The 17,848-nt window shown below is 43.1% G+C and overlaps 1 protein-coding gene across 7 annotated transcripts in view; it reads left to right on the forward strand.

Annotated features, from left to right (window-relative positions):
* The window catches only part of PAQR3 (progestin and adipoQ receptor family member 3), a 1,198,746-nt gene that overhangs the window by 1,063,080 nt on the left and 117,818 nt on the right, over positions 1-17,848 (forward strand). The window lies entirely within an intron of this gene.

The raw sequence follows: 17,848 nt of genomic DNA on the forward strand, positions 1-17,848 counted from the left end.
CCCAAGAGCACTGTTTGGTAAAGTTACTTGCTCATTCACACAGCAGCTGGAAATGTTTTTTTTTTTTTGTGTGCAAAAGCAGTTTTATTGTTGACCCAGACTTTCAACATGTATTACAGAATAATAGCATGCTTATCAAATAAGATAAATCCATATGCAACATATCTGCATCATTCTTACAGGTAAGACCCAGCAATGATTTTCAAAGACAGAGAGCAGTTCCAATGAATTCTACAACATATATGATGTTCTTCATCTCACATTGCTGCAGTCCTTACACTTGGGTAGTCCGCTGTCCTCGGTCGGCCCGAATATCAAAGTATAAGACTGACGTCGGTCAGGGCGCATTTGACTGACGTCAGGACGTCAGGGTACAAATGCGCATGACCGACGTCATATCCTCATTCTTTTTTGCCGCATGGTCCGATGCAGAAGCAGCATTGCAAGTGCCGGTTGGCGTTCTGAGATTTTTCGATTTAGAAGTTTCAGACCGAGTTCAAAGTTGGCTAAGTACCCCGTTGGGGAATATTTTAGATTTTTCTTGCCTCAGTCATTTACCGGATGTCAGAAAAAGTCAATAATTGCATTTCTTGTGGGAAACAGATACCGCATAGAGATTGTCATACTTTGTGTATTCCTTGCTTAGGGCCTGAGCACGACGTTGTTGGCTGTCGCTCTTGTGCTAGATTTAATAAACGCACTATAAAGAGAAGGTTGGATTGTGCAAGGTTAGTCTTTGGGAAGCGGTGCAACTATAAAATGCCGTCGGATGCTCCGACGCCCGCTTCTTCGAAGAAGCGCAAGGACAAGGCAGTTAAGCCTAGGCTAGAAGAGCCGTCTGTACCGGACGCCGGTTCTTTAGAGGTGTCGGTGGAGCCGGTGGCTCCACCGGAGGTTTCTTTGTCTTCCCAGGGTGAGACTTTATTATTGCAAGATGTGGCCTCTCAGGAGACAAGTCGGGCTGAGGGGGCTTCTCAGGTTACTATACTCCCCTCCCTTCCTAAGGTGGCTAGGCCCTCTCCTTCTGTTTCAAAGGCTTCTCCCAGGGGCAGGCCAGGTTTAGCTTCAGTTGGTGTTACCCCTAGCTCTTCAGGTACTGTGCCCAAGAAGCATATGCTTAAAATGGCAGAAGATTTGATTACTTTGATTAGGGGTTCTATGCCCCCTCCTGATAAGAGACCTAGGGTGGAGCCTGAGCTGGGGGGTTTTGAGCAGGCTTCAGATGTTTCAGAGTCTTGCTGAAGACTTGCAGGAGTACTCTCCTTATTCTGATTCTGATGTGGATGATTCTACTCCTTCTGCTACTCCTCCTGAGGATTTTTCTTTTTCAGAAACTCTTCATTCCATGAGGGAGCATTTTAAGTGGGAAGGTCAGGACTTCTCTGATTCCAGGAAAAGGCTTAGGGAATTTCTGTTTTTACCCCAGCATAGGCCTTTGGCTATACCTCCTGTTTTGGATGTAGTGGAAGATGTTTTTACAGAGGCTTCTCTTAATCCTGATTCCTTGCCTCCTGCTCCTGTTAAGCCGGATAGGTATTACAGAGTGCCTGAAGCTCATAAGTATCTTTTTAAGAGTCCTAGGGCAGACCCAGAAACTGTTAGCCAGGGGCCTAAAGGTGTTAAGGCTTCTGTTATTAAAAATCCGGTTCCTGCAGACAAGGAGGCTAGGGCCTTGGATAGATGGGGAAAGAAAGTCTATACTTCTTCTACTCTTGCTATGAGGGCTCTGAATTGCCAGTTTCACATGTTGAAATACCAAAACTATCTCCTTTCACAATTGAAGTCTAAGGTTGATGCTCTGGCAGTAGGTATTGATTGTAAAGAGTTGCAAGATTTAGTACATGTTTCTGAACAGGTGGGTAAGCATTCTTTGCAATGTGGTTTTGATGCTGTACAGGCCTCGTCTAGGGTGGCTGCCACTGGGTCAGTTCTTCGCAGGCACGCCTGGCTGAGGGATCAGAATTTGTCTGAACATGTTAAAACAAGGATTTTAGATGCTCCTTTACAATCTGACGTGTTGTTTGGTCCTCCTGTTGAGACAGTTTTAAAGAAAATGGAAGACAAGGCTAAGTCTATGCAGACTGTTAAAGATTTTTTGCAGGTCCAGCCTCCAAAGTTTAGTAGAAATTGGCCTACTAAAGGGTGGGCGTATCCTTCTTATGATTCCCAGTCTAGGGGTAGATCTAGACGTGGTAAGGGCAGAGCTCAGGGCTCTTTCAGGCCTAGAACAGGGAGTTTTCCTGCACAGGCTTCGGGTGAGGGCAGGGGTCAGTCCTTTCGTAAGCAGACCCAATGACCTACCTTTTCAGCTGCCAGAGCCTGCTCGTCTGGCAGCACCTTTGGGAGGAAGGTTGGCACTTTTCAAAGAAAATTGGAGTTTAATTACCCAGGACAGATGGGTATTGGATATCATACACCACGGCTACAGGTTTTATTTCCATACCTTGCCTCCTTTCAAAGGCATGCCAGACGTTCCTCCTCAACAAAGAATAGAGGCTCACAAACAGGTTTCTCTGTTGCTCCAACTAGGGGCCATACAGCCGGTCCCTCTGCCAGAAGTGGGCCTAGGATTTTATTCTCGCCTGTTCCTAGTACCAAAGAAGGGGAACACGTGGAGGCCAATTTTGGATTTATCTATCCTCAACACTTATCTGGACATTCCCAAGTTCAAAATGTTGACGTTGCAGCAGCTTTTACCTCTGCTGGGCAAAGATCATTGGATGGTAACTTTGGATCTCAAGGAGGCTTACCTTCATGTTCCTATCAGACTCAGTTGCAGAAAGTATCTGCGTTTTCGAGCTGGGACTTCTCACTATCAGTTCTCTGCATTGCCCTTTGGCTTATCTACTGCCCAGAGTGTTCACGAAAGTTCTGGCTCCAGTGATAGCTTTCTTCAGACTAAAAGGAATACAGATCTATCCTTATTTGGATGACTGCCTAATTCTGGCTCAAGGAAGGGAAGAGCTTCTTCATCATTTGGAATATGTGATAGCAGTGCTAAGATGCCTAGGGTATTCTGTGAACGAAATAAAGTCCAGTCTAGTACCCTCTCAAGACATGTGCTTTCTGGGTGTGAGACTGAATACAGCATCCCAGATGGCCTTTTTAACCCCGGACAAACAAAAGAGTCTATCCCTTTACTTCCATCAACTATCTCATCAGTCCGGGCTGACTGCAAGGACAGTCCTTCAAGCCTTAGGGTTCATGGCATCTTGTATTCTGGTGCTTCCCAATGCCAAACTGCATATGAGGAAGCTACAATGGTAGCTACAAAATGTATGGACACAGCACTGCCAGGATCTGGACACTGTCATTCAAATAATACCTTGCATTCAGAAGGAATTTTTGTGGTGGGCTCAGGAATGTCACCTAAACAAGGGACTCTCTGTGACCCGGCCAGAGGCGAGTCAGATTTTAACGACAGATGCCTCAGACAAAGCTTGGGGAGCTCATCTAAATGGAAAGTGGATACAAAACAAGTGGCCTGTCAGACTACAACATCTACATATCAACATGAAGGAGATGTTAGCAGTCCAGTTTGCATTGATAGCTTTCAAGGAATTCCTTCTTCCAGGACAGGTGTTGATTCTAACAGACAACACAACTGTCATGTGGTACATCAACAAGCAAGGGGGAACACATTCTTATCCTCTATGCAGGCAAGCAATGATTTTGTGGGAGACTGCTCTCAGTTTACAGCTCAATCTTCAGGCAAGGTTTCTGCCAGGAGCACAGAGCTCCTTAGCAGATGTGTTGAGCGGACGAATTATGGATCCCCACGAGTGGAAACTGGATCCTCATGTATTTCAGAAATTGACAGTGTCATGGGGAACTCCAGACATAGATCTGTTCGCTTCTCCACTAAACCATCAGCTGCCAAAGTTTTGCACAAAAAGGTTTCATCCCACAGCTTGGAGAGTGGATGCTCTTTCTTTCAATTGGAGCAATCTTCATGTGTATGCCTTTCCACCTCTACCTCTCCTCCCAAAGGTACTTCTGAAGGTCAGACAGGACAAGCCAAGGATGATTTTAATAGCTCCAGATTGGCCTCGACAGCACTGGTACCCATTACTATGAAGTCTAGTACGGAAGCCTCCATGGCCTTTGCCTTCGATTCCACACCTGTTGTCACAGGAGGACAGCCATTTGCTCAATGTCAAGCTTCACTCTCTGCACCTAACAGCCTGGCATATTCTGTTTTGAACCATAGTGGGCCTCCACTTCCTCAGCAAGTTTTGAATGTTATTTTGGAAGCTAGAAGGCCTAGTACAAGGAAAGTGTACGCGGATAAATGGAAGAGATTTTTATTTTGGAGTGCAGCAAAAGATTTTGATGTTTCTGGGCCTAATTTGAGTGTGGCTCTTCAATATCTTACTGAGTTACTGGACAAAGGTTTGTCTTTCTCTTCTATTAAGGTTCATGCTGCAGCAATTTTGGCTCACTATGATTGTGACCCACCATTGTTTTCTCATCCTTTGTTCAAGCAATTTCTTAGAGGGGCAAAGAATATAAGACCCCCACGAAAAGCTCCTGCTCCTGCTTGGGATCTCAATTTTGTGTTGGAGAAACTCACTCTACAACCTTTTGAGCCTGCAGCTACTGCTGAGTTGAAATATTTATCATGGAAGACTGCTTTTTTATTGGCCATTACCTCTGCCAGAAGGGTGTCTGAATTACAGGCCCTTATGGCGGTTGAGCCTTTCTTGATTTTCCATAAGGATAGGGTATCATTACGTACTAATCCTTCCTTTATGCCTAAGGTGGTTTCTAGTGTGGCTTTAAACCAAACTATTCATTTGCCTACTTTTTATGCAAATCCCCAAAATAAAGGGGAAAAGATTTTGCACACTTTAGATGTTCACAGGCAGTTGCGTTATTATTTGGACAGAACTAAAGGGTTCAGGCAGTCTCAGCAGTTGTTTGTTTCTTTTGCTTTGAGTTCTCAGGGCAAGCCTGTGTCAAAACAAACTATTTCTAAGTGGATTGGGTTTTGCATTGCTTTCTGTTATTCCCATCATGGCAAGGAGATTCCAGCTGGGATTAGGCCTCATTCCACTAGGGCTACTGCCACTTCAACAGCTTTTTTGAGGGGAGTGGCAACCAAGGATATTTTGGAGGCAGCTACTTGGAGTTCTGTGCATACTTTCTCTAGGCATTATCACCTGCCACTTTACTCTAAGTCCAGGGCTGGTTTTGCCACTGCTGTTTTGCAGGGCATTTTGGCGGCTCCTGCTTCCTTGTAGTTAGCCATCCTCCCTTACCTCTGCTTTGGGATTCTACCCAAGTGTAAGGACTGCAGCAATGTGAGATGAAGAACATAGTACAGTTTTGTACCTACCATAAATGTAGATGTTCGAAGATCCACATTGCTGCAGTCCAATTTACCCTCCCTCCTTCCCCTCTGTAGTTAGAGGTGGTTGTGTGGGTTGGGTTGTACATATTGTGTATATTGTATATATTGTACATATAGTTAGTGCAAGGGTGGTTGGTTGGTTGTTTGCTGTCTTTTGGTTTTGACCTTTATTTTTAGGGTCTTCTGACATCTGGGGCAAGAAAAGACTGAGGATATGACGTCGGTCATGCGCATTTGTACCCTGACGTCAGTCAAATGCGCCCTGACCGACGTCAGCCTTATACTTTGATATTCGGGCCGACCGAGGACAGCGGACTACCCAAGTGTAAGGACTGCAGCAATGTGGATCTTCGAACATCTACATTTATGGTAGGTACAAAACTGTACTTTTCTGTAATATGTAATAGGAGTGGGCATTCTTCGATCTCAAGGGTTAATGGACTTAGGCTCCAATGGAATGATTCAAGCAGCATCTTCTGTGGCTGTGCATTCCAATTCAGGAGTGGCAGTCCTTTCCACATTTTGAAGTAACTTCCAGAAGAAGATGTCAGTCTGATATCATGGGCACGAATTTTCCTGAGGGCTCTCTAGTCCTCTGCTGTCTTTGCCATGGTGGTTTCATACATAGCGAGGGCTTCCTTCACTTCCCGTTTCTAGGCATATTTGAGGTGAGAGAATGCCAGGTGTTTGTGCTGATGGAGAGAGTGCAGGGGTCACGTTTGCACATGTCCTAGTAATACAAGTTGGGTCTTGCTTTTGACTTGTTTACTGACTCCATCTTTCCAAAAAGGAGGCCTTTTGGTATTCGGCCGTCTGTTATGAGTGAAATGTGACTTAACCAGAACATACATCTCTTTTTAAAGAGGGTGAATATGGAGGTGGTACCCACCCTCTCAAGCACTGTATTGTTCAGGATCTTTTCCTAACATGAGATAGAGTACGTGCCTTAAGCAGTGCATATGGAATACATTGAACTGTTGCTGTTTGCTCGTTTTGACTGCAAAGTACTTAAAGTTACATTTTAGTCGAATTTGATCGAAAGTTTGCTTGTTTGTTTGTTTAATTTAATTGTGGAGGCTGCCCACTAAAGTGTGCTAGCCTGTGTAACTAATTTATCACTGTCTCTGCATTTTCTGTGTGTTTCTACCAAAAAAACAAAAAAACAAAAAAAATAATCCTTGTTTTCCCGCCTTCCTCGACTAGTTTAGACCAGTTTACAGGCATTGCTGTATTCTGGGCTGTGGTGTAGTTCCTGTGTTGTCCATTACCTTACTTGGATAGAAGGAAGTCTCTTTGCTCACCAGTGGGAGTGGGGAGCCTTGAGCAGCCTACCTGTCCTTGGGGGAAGTGACCTCAGCACAAGAAGCTGTAGTAATTGGTTGTTTGGGACCATTTCTAGCTCTTTTGTAGTTCACTGTTTAAAATCCGCATTTGCACGGCTTTTGCTGATGCATAGCGCAGCACCGGTTAAACAAGGTTAAACTTTTTCTGACTCCGCCAAGTCTGCTCTTCAAATTTTCCCTTAAGGAAGCTCTACTCTTAGTATAACCAGACTACTCACTGTATTATAAGCCTAGCACTTGTTCTCAATACTTCTCTACTAAGTAAGCACTCTCGTACTAAGTAAAGCACTACATCTACTTACCACCCCTGTGAATACCCACTTCCCTTAAAGGTATACCACTCCCTTATACTTGTCTAGCATGTCGAGTGGTAGATTACTGGCGTCGTCTCCAGTTCAGCTGGTCAATCTGGTCATCTTGAGACAATGCTACAATTGTCTCATGTACACAGACAACCCTCTCCTCCTCCCAACAAACACAAATACATGTGAGAGATGCAACTATATAGCCAAACTGGAGGCTGAACTCTCTCAACCAAGGGCTGGCATGACCAGACAGGAGGAGATGGCAACCACACACACAACAATCCCAGTCCCACATAGACCTACCACAACTGCAAACCAAACACATAAAAACACAAAGACATACTCGGAGGCTCTAATAAAAAACTTAACAAAACAACAGAGGCTCCCAAAGCAGACATCCAAAAATCCACCACCTCAAAACAAAACACATGCAACACATACATAAATCAGTGTGTCGACCAATCGCAGCCCTTAAGGCCAAACACCTTGCCTGATACACTAGTAATAGGTGACTCCATAGTCAGACACACTGATGTCCCACTGACCAGGCTGAACAAGGAGAAGGTGACTGTGAGCTGTCTATCGGGGGCTAGGATCCGCCACATAACACACGCACTCAGGTCACTCCAAAGCAAGTACAAATATGACTCCGTCATTGTCCATGCTGGTGTGAATGACCTGAGACGTACCTCCCTGGACTACATGAAAAGAGACATAGAGGAGCTCTCCGATTATGTAGCCCAGGCTGGTATGACCCTGACCCTGAGCAGCATCTTGCCCTCACCAAGAATTATACCACAATACAAAGACAAGATGATCAGCTTTAACAATTGGCTCGAGTACTGGTGTCATTCTAAGGGGATCCAATGTCTGTCTGCCTGGGATGATATGTTGGACAAGCCACACTGCTTCGCAAGGGATGGCTTACACCTGTCACCACTGGGCTTCCGGATTTTGGCTAAGGCTCTTGCCACCCCCATAGTGCCTTTTTTAGGCAAGGCTCAAAAGACAAACCCACCTCCTTAGAAAACAAAAATGGAAAAAAACTAAGGGTAATGCTGCTCAACGCCAGAAGTCTAAATTTCAAGATGCAGGCACTTGATGCACTCCTCAGCATGGAGAACATCGACATCTGTGCAGTAACTGAAACCTGGTTCAAGGCTCCTGAGAGCACCCCAGCGCTACCAGGCTATACCTCGTATCATGCTTTTCAGCCCCAAAACCCGGGCCGAACCACAAAGGGAGGGGAAGTGTCCATATTCATAAAGGACACCCACACCTCCAGGTTAGTAGCAACACATGAAGCATCAGAGACCATACAGGTGCAACTAACCATAGGCAAAACTGCTATACAACTGGTAGCATGTTACAGACCACCCTCCCAATCTCAAGAACCCCACTCAGCCTTCCTGAAGACATTGGAGGATATGAATGTATCACAAAATACCATCATACTGGGAGACTTCAACTACCCAAACATAGATTAGGTACATTATTCTAGCCCTAATACCCTAGCCCAAAGGTTCCTGGAATTCATAAATTCAAATGCACTGGAACAACTAGTCACCTCTCCCACTAGGGGGACTATATACTAGACCTGATCATCACAAACATGGGGACAAAATGCTCCACAATCGGAAGTATACCCCTCACTAGTGAGATCTGACCACAAACTAATCACCCTGGATATACATATCCCACCTCCACCCCCAGCACAAAAGACCACAGTGAAAAACTTCTCAAAAGCAGACTTCACTCTTCTTAAGACTGAGATGGTATCCTTTAAGCCCACTGTGCCAGTGGATACCACATCCCACAATGCCGAATCCTTCACAAATGCTTTCTATGGACATCTCCAAGAATGCATGGATCATGCAATCCCAAACAAATCCAAGTCCCTCTCCACCAAATGTAAGCGTCCTGTCTGGTGGACCTCAGCCATAAACAAATTGTATAACAAAAGAAGGAAGTCAGAGCGAAATCCCATGAAGGGAAGACATCTCTGATCAACATTAGCAGAAAACTACGTTCTCTCATAAAAACATCCAAGGCAAACTTTGAGGGAAAAATCGCTAAAGACACTAAAGATAACCACAAAGCCTTCTTCAGCTATGTTAGAAACCTGGGTGGAAACCCTCAGATATGCTCAGAGTTGGTTCACAACAACAAAAAATACACTGAACCCACAGATATTGCTAACATTCTGGCTGACAGGTTCAGTGCAAATTTCTCGCCTCCTTCACCCCCAAAAGAAGAAATACTTATCCCAGCTGAATGTAATCTCCCTGTCATCTCAGATGTCCAAGTGAGAACCGCCCTAAACAAAGCAAAAAACACAGCATCAATGGGAACTGACGGTATCCCGGGGTGCGTGTTACTTGAACTCCAAGAGGAGCTAATCCCACACATAAAAATGCTTTTTAACCTTAGCCTTACTTCGGGATATGTACCTGAACACTGGCGTACAGCAACAGTGGTCCCACTCCACAAGGGGGGTGCCTCTACAGACCCTGGAAACTACCACCCCATAAGCTTAACTAGCCTGGTCTGCAAAGCTATGGATGGAATCATTACAGAACTCATATACAGAGACATAGGGGACCTACAGACACTTGACCCCACCCAGTTCGGCTTTGTAAAGTGCAGATCCTGCCTTTTAAACCTGGTTGACTTTTTTGAAACAGTCACTAGAGCCATTGATGAGGGCAAAGCAGTCCATACAGCATACCTGGACTTGGCTAAGGCCTTCGACACAATACCACACTCAGGCATCCTAGATAAGCTAAACAGCTTAAAAGTAAACCCTTATGTCACTAGATGGGTTGCAAACTGGCTAAAGGACAGAACCCATAAAGTTAAAATCGCTGGAGCAATGTCAGACTCAAAGCCAGTCACAAGTGGTGTCCCACAGGGATCTGTCCTGGGACCCCTCTTGTTCGGCATTTATTTCTCAGATGTTAAAGCAAACATGGGAGGGCTGTGGCTGACAAAGTTCGCAGATGACTGCAAACTAGGCGCCATAGTCGATACACCAGCAGACACATACATCCTACAAAAAGGCCTCACTGAAACGGACAACTGGTGCCGTAGTCACGGCCTTAAACTAAATGCCAAAAAATGTATAGTCATCCCTTTTGGAAAAACAAAGTACCCACAAATTATCACATAGACAGCAACCCACTTAGTACGGAAAACGTAATCAGAGACCTAGGGACCCAAGTAGACAGCAACCTCTCATTTGACACCCATGTTGCCAAAGTGGTTAGAAAAACATTCTACCTTGCACACCTCATCATGAAGGGATTCACATCCAGATCCAAGTATGTCATTGTACCCCTATATTCCTCCCTCATCAGACCCATGATTGAGTACAATGCCCCATTTGGTATGTACCTCACCTGGCACTTGCAACAACTGGAAAGACCACAAAAGTACCTCACCAAAAGGATCAAGGGTCTCCAACATATGTCTTATTCCGCCATACTAAAGAAACTTCAGCTCTATTCAGTAGCATACCGCCTGCTCAGAGGTGATCTCTGCCTGACGTACAAGGCCATGTCCAATCAGGATCTGATGGACATGCTCCACCTCAAAAAATCCAAATCCATCAGGACCACGAGCTAAAGACTTAAACCTCGGCACAAGTATGAATAGGACATGCTGGAGGGATAGATTCATAACCCAGAGGCTTCCCATGCTTTGGAACAGGATCCCAGTTCGTATTAGGCAGAGCCCCTCACTGACTCTCTTCAAGAGAAATCTTGATGCGTGGATGGGAGATCGAAAGTTTACCCCAGGGGTCACATCTGTGTCACTGCTAGACAGGGGCACAGTAAACAATTCTATTATATAAGGGGACCTTCATTGTGTCACTACTAGACAGAGGCACAGTATTCTAGATTTATTCTGTACATTTTTGTACCATTTCATGGGGTGGCAAAAGCCACATCACTATGGCTAGGCTTACAAATGCCCCAGGGCAGATAGCCTAGTACTATACTATGAAACTATAAGTCTATGCTTCACTGGTTGTGTAAATGTGTAAACTTTCACCTTAGTGTGTACAGTGAGCTGCTTATTAACCCACACAGCAGCTTGGAAAATATTGTGGCAGCTTTTCCAGTGTTCATGTTGATCGCAACTAGTTGTCCAAGATTGTAGAACCTAGATTTCCTTACAAGAGTTTATGCCTCATGTTGTAGTGAGTGAAACCAGCTTGTAGTCACAACATTTTAGCCCATCACCTGGGTCGTCTTTAGACTGATTATGAGGCCAAATTCCATACCTGCTTCTGCAAAGCAAGTCATGATTGACTGAAGTTCCCTCTGAGTGTGAGCAACAATTGCTGCTTCATCAGCAAACAGGAACTTCCTTTTCATCACACTCACCTTTGATCTAAGCCTCAACAGTTTGAAGAGCTGTCTTGCATTCTGGATCAGAGAAAGATACCCACTGTAGCAGATGTTCTTCGTGTTTCACTGTTGCAGTCCTCACATATGGGTTGATTCCCAAAGCCCAGTAAGAAGACAAAGGGGGGAGGAAGGATCACAGATTAAGGGTTGGCAAGGAGGCCCTGCAAACGTGCAGAGGCAAAACTAGCCGTGGATTTAGAAAACAAAGGTAGATTGTAATGCTTCGTGAAAGTATGGACAGAAGACCAAGTATCTTCTAAAATGTCCTTAGTAGGGACACCTCATCGAAGGGCTGCAGAGGTAGTGGCTGCTCTAGTAGAATGGGTCCTAATACCCTGAGGTGGAACCTTTCCATGCTGCAGGTAACAAAAGTGAATACAATGAGCAATCCATTTGGAGATGGTTTGTTTTGAAATAGCTTTACCCTGAGCCCCAGGAGCAAAACTAACCAATAACTCTTGCCTGTGGCTACCGGGAGTCGGATAACCCCGTATGTTAGGACTGCAACAGTGAATCCACTCGAACTTCTACATTTATGGTAAGTGTACACAACTGTACTTTCTGAAAGCAAATTTCAACAGAACTGAAAAGAAGATGCTGAACAACATTGGAGCCTGTACACACCCCTGCTTCACTCCACTGAGTATCTCAAAAGGTTCAGATGTGCATCTGTTTTACACTATGGTCCCCTTCATACCTTCTTGGCAGACTCTGATAATGCTGAACAGTGTTGGGGACAGCTAATCTTAACCAGAATCATACAGACCTTTCCTGCTTAAGAAGTTGAATTCCTTGGTCAGATCAGTGAAGGCAGTATATAGAGGTTTGTTCTCCTCCCTACACTTTTCTTGTAGTCCACACTGAGTCACTTGGTAGACTGTGTCTGGAGGAATATGGAGCCTGTTCAGGATAACGTGCAAGCAGCTTCCCCACAGTACTGAGAAGGGAGATGCTGTGATAGTAGTTACTTTTGTCACCTTTGTTCTTTCAGATAGTAACAATGCTAGCATCCCTCATATCTTCTCTCCAGCATTGCCAAAGTATTGTATGCAGTTCTGAGATTAGGGTACCGTTAGCACATTTGAGGATTTCTGAGAGAATACCATCTTTCCCAGGGGATTTTCCAGAAGAGAGTGCTTTTAGTGTGTCGTCTAGTTCCTCCAAGGTGGGTTCAGCATCGAGTTCAGTCTTGGTTGGCAGAGGCTCAATGGCATTCAAGGCTCACTCTGTAACTGCTGTCTCTCTGGCATACAGCTGTGAGTAGTGTTCCTTCCAATGTTCCATTAGCTTAGCGCTGTCCTTCAGGACCCTGCCTGTGATCAACTTAAGTGGGGAGATTTTCCTTTATGATTAGTCAATGGCTTTCTTGATCCCATTGTACATACCTCACATGTTACCAGTGTCTGTGGCCTGCTGAATCCTGAAGCAAAGCTGGAGCCAGTAATTGACTCATGGTAACCACCACTGAGCTACCTGATACACTCCAAGCACACTGACGTACCTGCAAGTTCTCCTCATTTTACTAAACAATCCATTGGAGAGGTTGAGCGTAATCAAACTGTTTATACATTATTTAGAGTAAGGGTGCCATCAAGTTAATGGTTGCATCTTCATTTCCAAGAAGTTACATTTGGGTGGCTACACTTCAGGTAGCCACCCCATAGGGACTTCAAAATGTCTAGTACCTTGGAAATTTTTTGGTAACTTCCAATTCCTAAATATTGATTTTTTAGCTGCTAACAATAAAAATCTAAATGGCACATGTTAGAATCCTAAAATGGGTCATCTGTTTCCCAGCTCAACAAATATGTATCCTTTGACACTTGAATTGCATCATCCCATATTCTTCTCACTAACTATGAGTTCAGACTTAAAGCCTGAAAGTCCCAAAAAGTATGGACCCGTGAACCTCTATCACCATATTACATCTCCAGCAAAACATGGGGCATCCATGAAACATTTAGCAATTTTTGATGGACTGTAGAATTACTTGTAGAGGCACTTCCAGCCAGAGTTCAATAAACACCTGGATTTAGTGGCCTGATTAAACCTCATTCTTCCCCTGTATGTATTGTTACCACAGCGCCGTAGATTTCGCCCCATTGGGTCCATGCCATTTGTCTGAATAAATCACTTTCCCATTTCTGTTTTTCATCAAAGACGCCAGCCCCCTGAAGTCCTCATGTAGCATCCAGTGAATGCTTGTGCAACTCTTGATTAACCTTAATCAGTTCTGGTGCACTTCCTGTATCCTCCATATACTGAAGTCTGTTTTCTAAACACCTTTATTGAATCATTAGTGTGACATAGGCAAATTTACATTTATATAAAAGTAATCAAACTGCATTAACAAGTTCACTTTTACAACATTATACTTCACACATATTGCCATATATCATATAACCTAAGCAACAGTTCATAAATTATTCAATTCCTAACCCTTTTTTTAAACAAGAAACATCTTTATTAAACCATCACTTAGAATATAGGCAATCATACATTTATATAATTACAAACAAACCACACTAACACAATCCTAGTTGCAAGCATTTTACATCACAAACCATACTAACACACTCCCAGTTGCAAACATCACTTATATGCTGATAATTTTCAGTCAGACATTGCACAGCTCATTTAAGTTCTGCTTTCTTTTAAACCTCATTCTTCCCCTGTGTGTATTGTTACCACAGTTCCTATTTTTTTCTATATTGCTTGCTCCTACCCTTTTCTGAAGTTCTCAATTGTAGTTGTTTTATCTCTGTTACAATATTTACTACTTCTAGTTTAGATTTTGATTTCCATTTTCTAGTAATTGCTTTTTTGGCAGCCATCATAATTAGACATGGCAAGGTCTTACCATGTCTAGGCAATTCCACTTAAGTCTGTTTTGACTGTTTCCTTAACAGTCCCATAAAGGGCAGATACTTTTTGCATGTTAAGTTAAAGGCAACTTTGGCTTCCTCCCAAGATATTACTTTAATTTAGTTTAATATTTGCTCCCAGCAGGCAGGCTCTTTCCTAATCTCTAAACAGTTCCTGCTGACTGGCCGGGCACTATCTCACTCAACATGTCTTCCATCTTTCTTGAGCCCGGTACTTTCTTTATTGCCTCGATAAAATATAATTCAAGTATTCTGCCCTTATCTTATTATAACAGCTGTCTTGTGTATCCAACCCCCACTTGTAGTCTGCCCTAACTTACTTGGGCTCCTTCCATTTAGGAAGATAGTTGCCCATTTGTAAAAGATATGTGACTCTTAGCTGCATGCCTTCAGCCTTGGGAGGGTTAGGCCTTCCTGATGAGTGGACAGCCTAATTTTCTCCTAGCTAACTCTGGGAGATTTACCTTTTTAAGTTCTTTTGTCGATATCAATTGAGATATGCTCTTCACACATCTAAAAGAAAGACTGAATGACATATAAGGCAAGAGTATTTTAATGAATTGTTGTCTTTCTGTCTAAATCAAGAAACAAAAAACAATACCCTTGAATTTTCTTAATTCTCTTGTGTGTTTCTTCACAATTATACTTCACTGCTGTTTTTGATTTTCTATTAGCCATGCACCCAAATATCTCATCTTATGATGTTTCCATAACAGTGCAAAAATACCTTTCCTGGTTGTACATCAGTCCTGTAGTTATCCAAAATTGCTTTTATTTTCCCTCATTGAATTTGTATCATGAGAACTACCGGTTCGATTCTCGGCTGGGGTGCCTTCTGTGTGGAGTTTGCATGTTCTCCCTGTGTTCGTGTGCGTTTCTTCCGGGTACTCCGGTTTCCTCCCACATTCCAAAGACATGCATCTGGAGCATTTCTCTCCCCGGGCCTCCGCTGAAAATAGGCTCTGTGGAACCTAGTCGGACTTTCCCGGTCAACAAATGATAAGTAAAAAAAAAAAAAAAAAAAAACTTTATCAGGCTTTCATGAAATGCATAGTACCCAGTGTATACTACAGATAACACCAACACACACACTTTTGAATGCATTCATGCATCCAGAGAAATAGGCCTAAGCATAAGAGGTTTACCCAGTGCTCTGGTATTCTTGTGATCCATGACTACCCTGTTAATGTTATCAGATGTTTAGTGGCCTTCAACAAAGCACACTGGCTGTTATTTATGAGTACAGGTGTCTCTTTGCCTCTTTGCCAGTAGTGTCATAAAGACTTTGTAGTCATGGTTGAAGACTGAGATAGACCTTTAAACTGAAGGATTTGCAGGCTCCTTATCCTATTTGGCCTTCCTTCACAAGGTGGAGATGTGGCCACTAACCAGAATCTACATAAGTAGTACTCTCCAGTGCATAATTAATGCATTATCACCTAACTTTCAAAACTCTTGGTGGCCATCCTTTTCTGGGGCTTCCAGATATCTGTTTGACGATCACTTCTTCAAGATCTTCCTTAATCAGGAGCTGTAGTAATTGCAGCTCCTCCATCATGTCTAGTTTTGGCAACTTCATGCCCCACATCGTTATTAGGCTCCTCCTCAAAATCTAAGGGGTCCTGCCCTTTGGCATACAAGGTGATATAGAAGTGCCAGAAGATTTCCAGCATTTCCAGTGGTTTGTTAGTCATTTTCCCTATTTGAGATGTTCTCATTTTTACTACTAGCCACACCACCCTTTGTTTCCTAGCCCTCCTTGCAAGAAACTTTTGTGCTCTGAGATTTATCACAATGTATTTGTTTTAGTTCTCCATACTGATTTTCACTCAGATCATGCAAAAAGTCAATTATTTTGTCCTCAGCTTTCTGCAGCACCCAATCCTTAACACCTTCCTTGACACTCATTTCATGCGATCTCTTTTTGACTAAGACTACTCTACATTTCTTTTTACTACTCTTCCAAATTTCCTTTTTTTTGTATTAGGTCTGTATCCTGAGCTTAGCCTTGACAGTTTCCAGCTATCCACCTTTAACTCATTTCTCTGTAAACTCTGATATGAGTGCTCAGCTCAGAGTTATGAAACTCCACTCTTTAAAATGTACCTGTCTAAAAGTTAAGAGGGGCACCACCAATATCTTTCTTTTACCTGCCTCTTTAAGGATAGAAAAACAAAATTACTAGTGCATGATTCAGTGGAAATGCCGGGACGGTCTCTGCTTTCTAATAAGATACTGACGCCCCTTGTAGATGAAGTATCTGTCCAATTTGGTAAAAGTGCCAAATCAGTCTGAGTAGAATGTCAAGTCATGGTTTGTTCACTGAATGTATTCCTAAGTGATTTTTTTAGAAAATTAAGAAGTTAAGGGAGGTCTGGAAGTTACTACAGAGGATTAAGGCACTTAAGCACTTTTAATGAGCTGCATCCTGTAGTCAAGAGTACAGGGTTTTCTTTCTGCCTCCTATTGCCTACTGTGTGACTCTGAGCAAGTCAGTTAACCAAATAGTGCTCCTCAGACCTGGTTGACAAATAGGGGGAAAAAAAAGAAAAAGTGCATAAATTTGAGGGCAAAAATCAGAGAAATCCGTATACATGTTCTAAACAAACACTGCAAAACTCTAATAACTGTAATCCTTAGTGATTTACTAGGAAACATTTTTAGTCAGGTAAGCAGAATTGATCAGTAAGATAAGCTATAATCTGGAGCAACGAAGGACTTGCAGTCAGGTAAGCAGAACTGATCAGTAAGGTAAACTTTTATATGGAGTAAAGCAACATGAGGAACCTTTGCAACTCACATGCAGCATAATTTCTAGTTAACTAGAAATATGACAAAAGCAATGTCAGACCCTGGCTTTTGCAAAAAAGAAAACTGCTCTGTGTTCAAATTTGAAATGTAGGAATCATCTCTCTCATTTTCTCAAATTATGTACTTTGAGCCAGTGAAGGAGATTGGATGTCACACACAGATCATCTAAGCAGAGCAGTGGTAATTTGGGACATGTGGACATACAGTTTTGTTGTTCTTTCTGTTTATATTTCTCTTTGAGTTATAGTTGGCTTTGTGTACACATCAGTTTCTAGCCACAGTCTTGATGTACTGATACCACAATGATTTGTCCATAGTGAATTTCAAAGGATTAAATCTGTCGGCTTGTGCCTCTGGTTTAGTACCTGCTACAGCTTAAAAGTCAATTTTCAGTTTTTGATCAACAGCAACATCTGTATCTTCCATATCCATCTAGGCTTTCAGTGAGTTCCCTGTCAGATGTTCAGATAAATCTTTGGCACACACTGTTAAGACCAGTTCCCTCTTGCTTCATGCTTCCTGAAGGCCACATGATTTCATTTTCTGATACCATTTTCTCCAGCAATGGACTTGTTCTCAGGGTCTGTGTAAGTGCCTGTTTATAGACACTATGTATTGTTGTGTTGCAGTAACTTGCTATTGGCTGCACTCCTGGCATCATCACTTTACTGGAGACGAAGTAATTGCTGACTGGTACTAGTAGCAAGTTTTGCAAATGGTGATTAGCGGTGCACATTTG

Source organism: Protopterus annectens, chromosome 2.part0 (genome assembly GCF_019279795.1).
Source record: "Protopterus annectens isolate FY-2018-M chromosome 2.part0, PAN1.0, whole genome shotgun sequence".
Classification (NCBI taxonomy): domain Eukaryota; kingdom Metazoa; phylum Chordata; order Ceratodontiformes; family Protopteridae; genus Protopterus; species Protopterus annectens.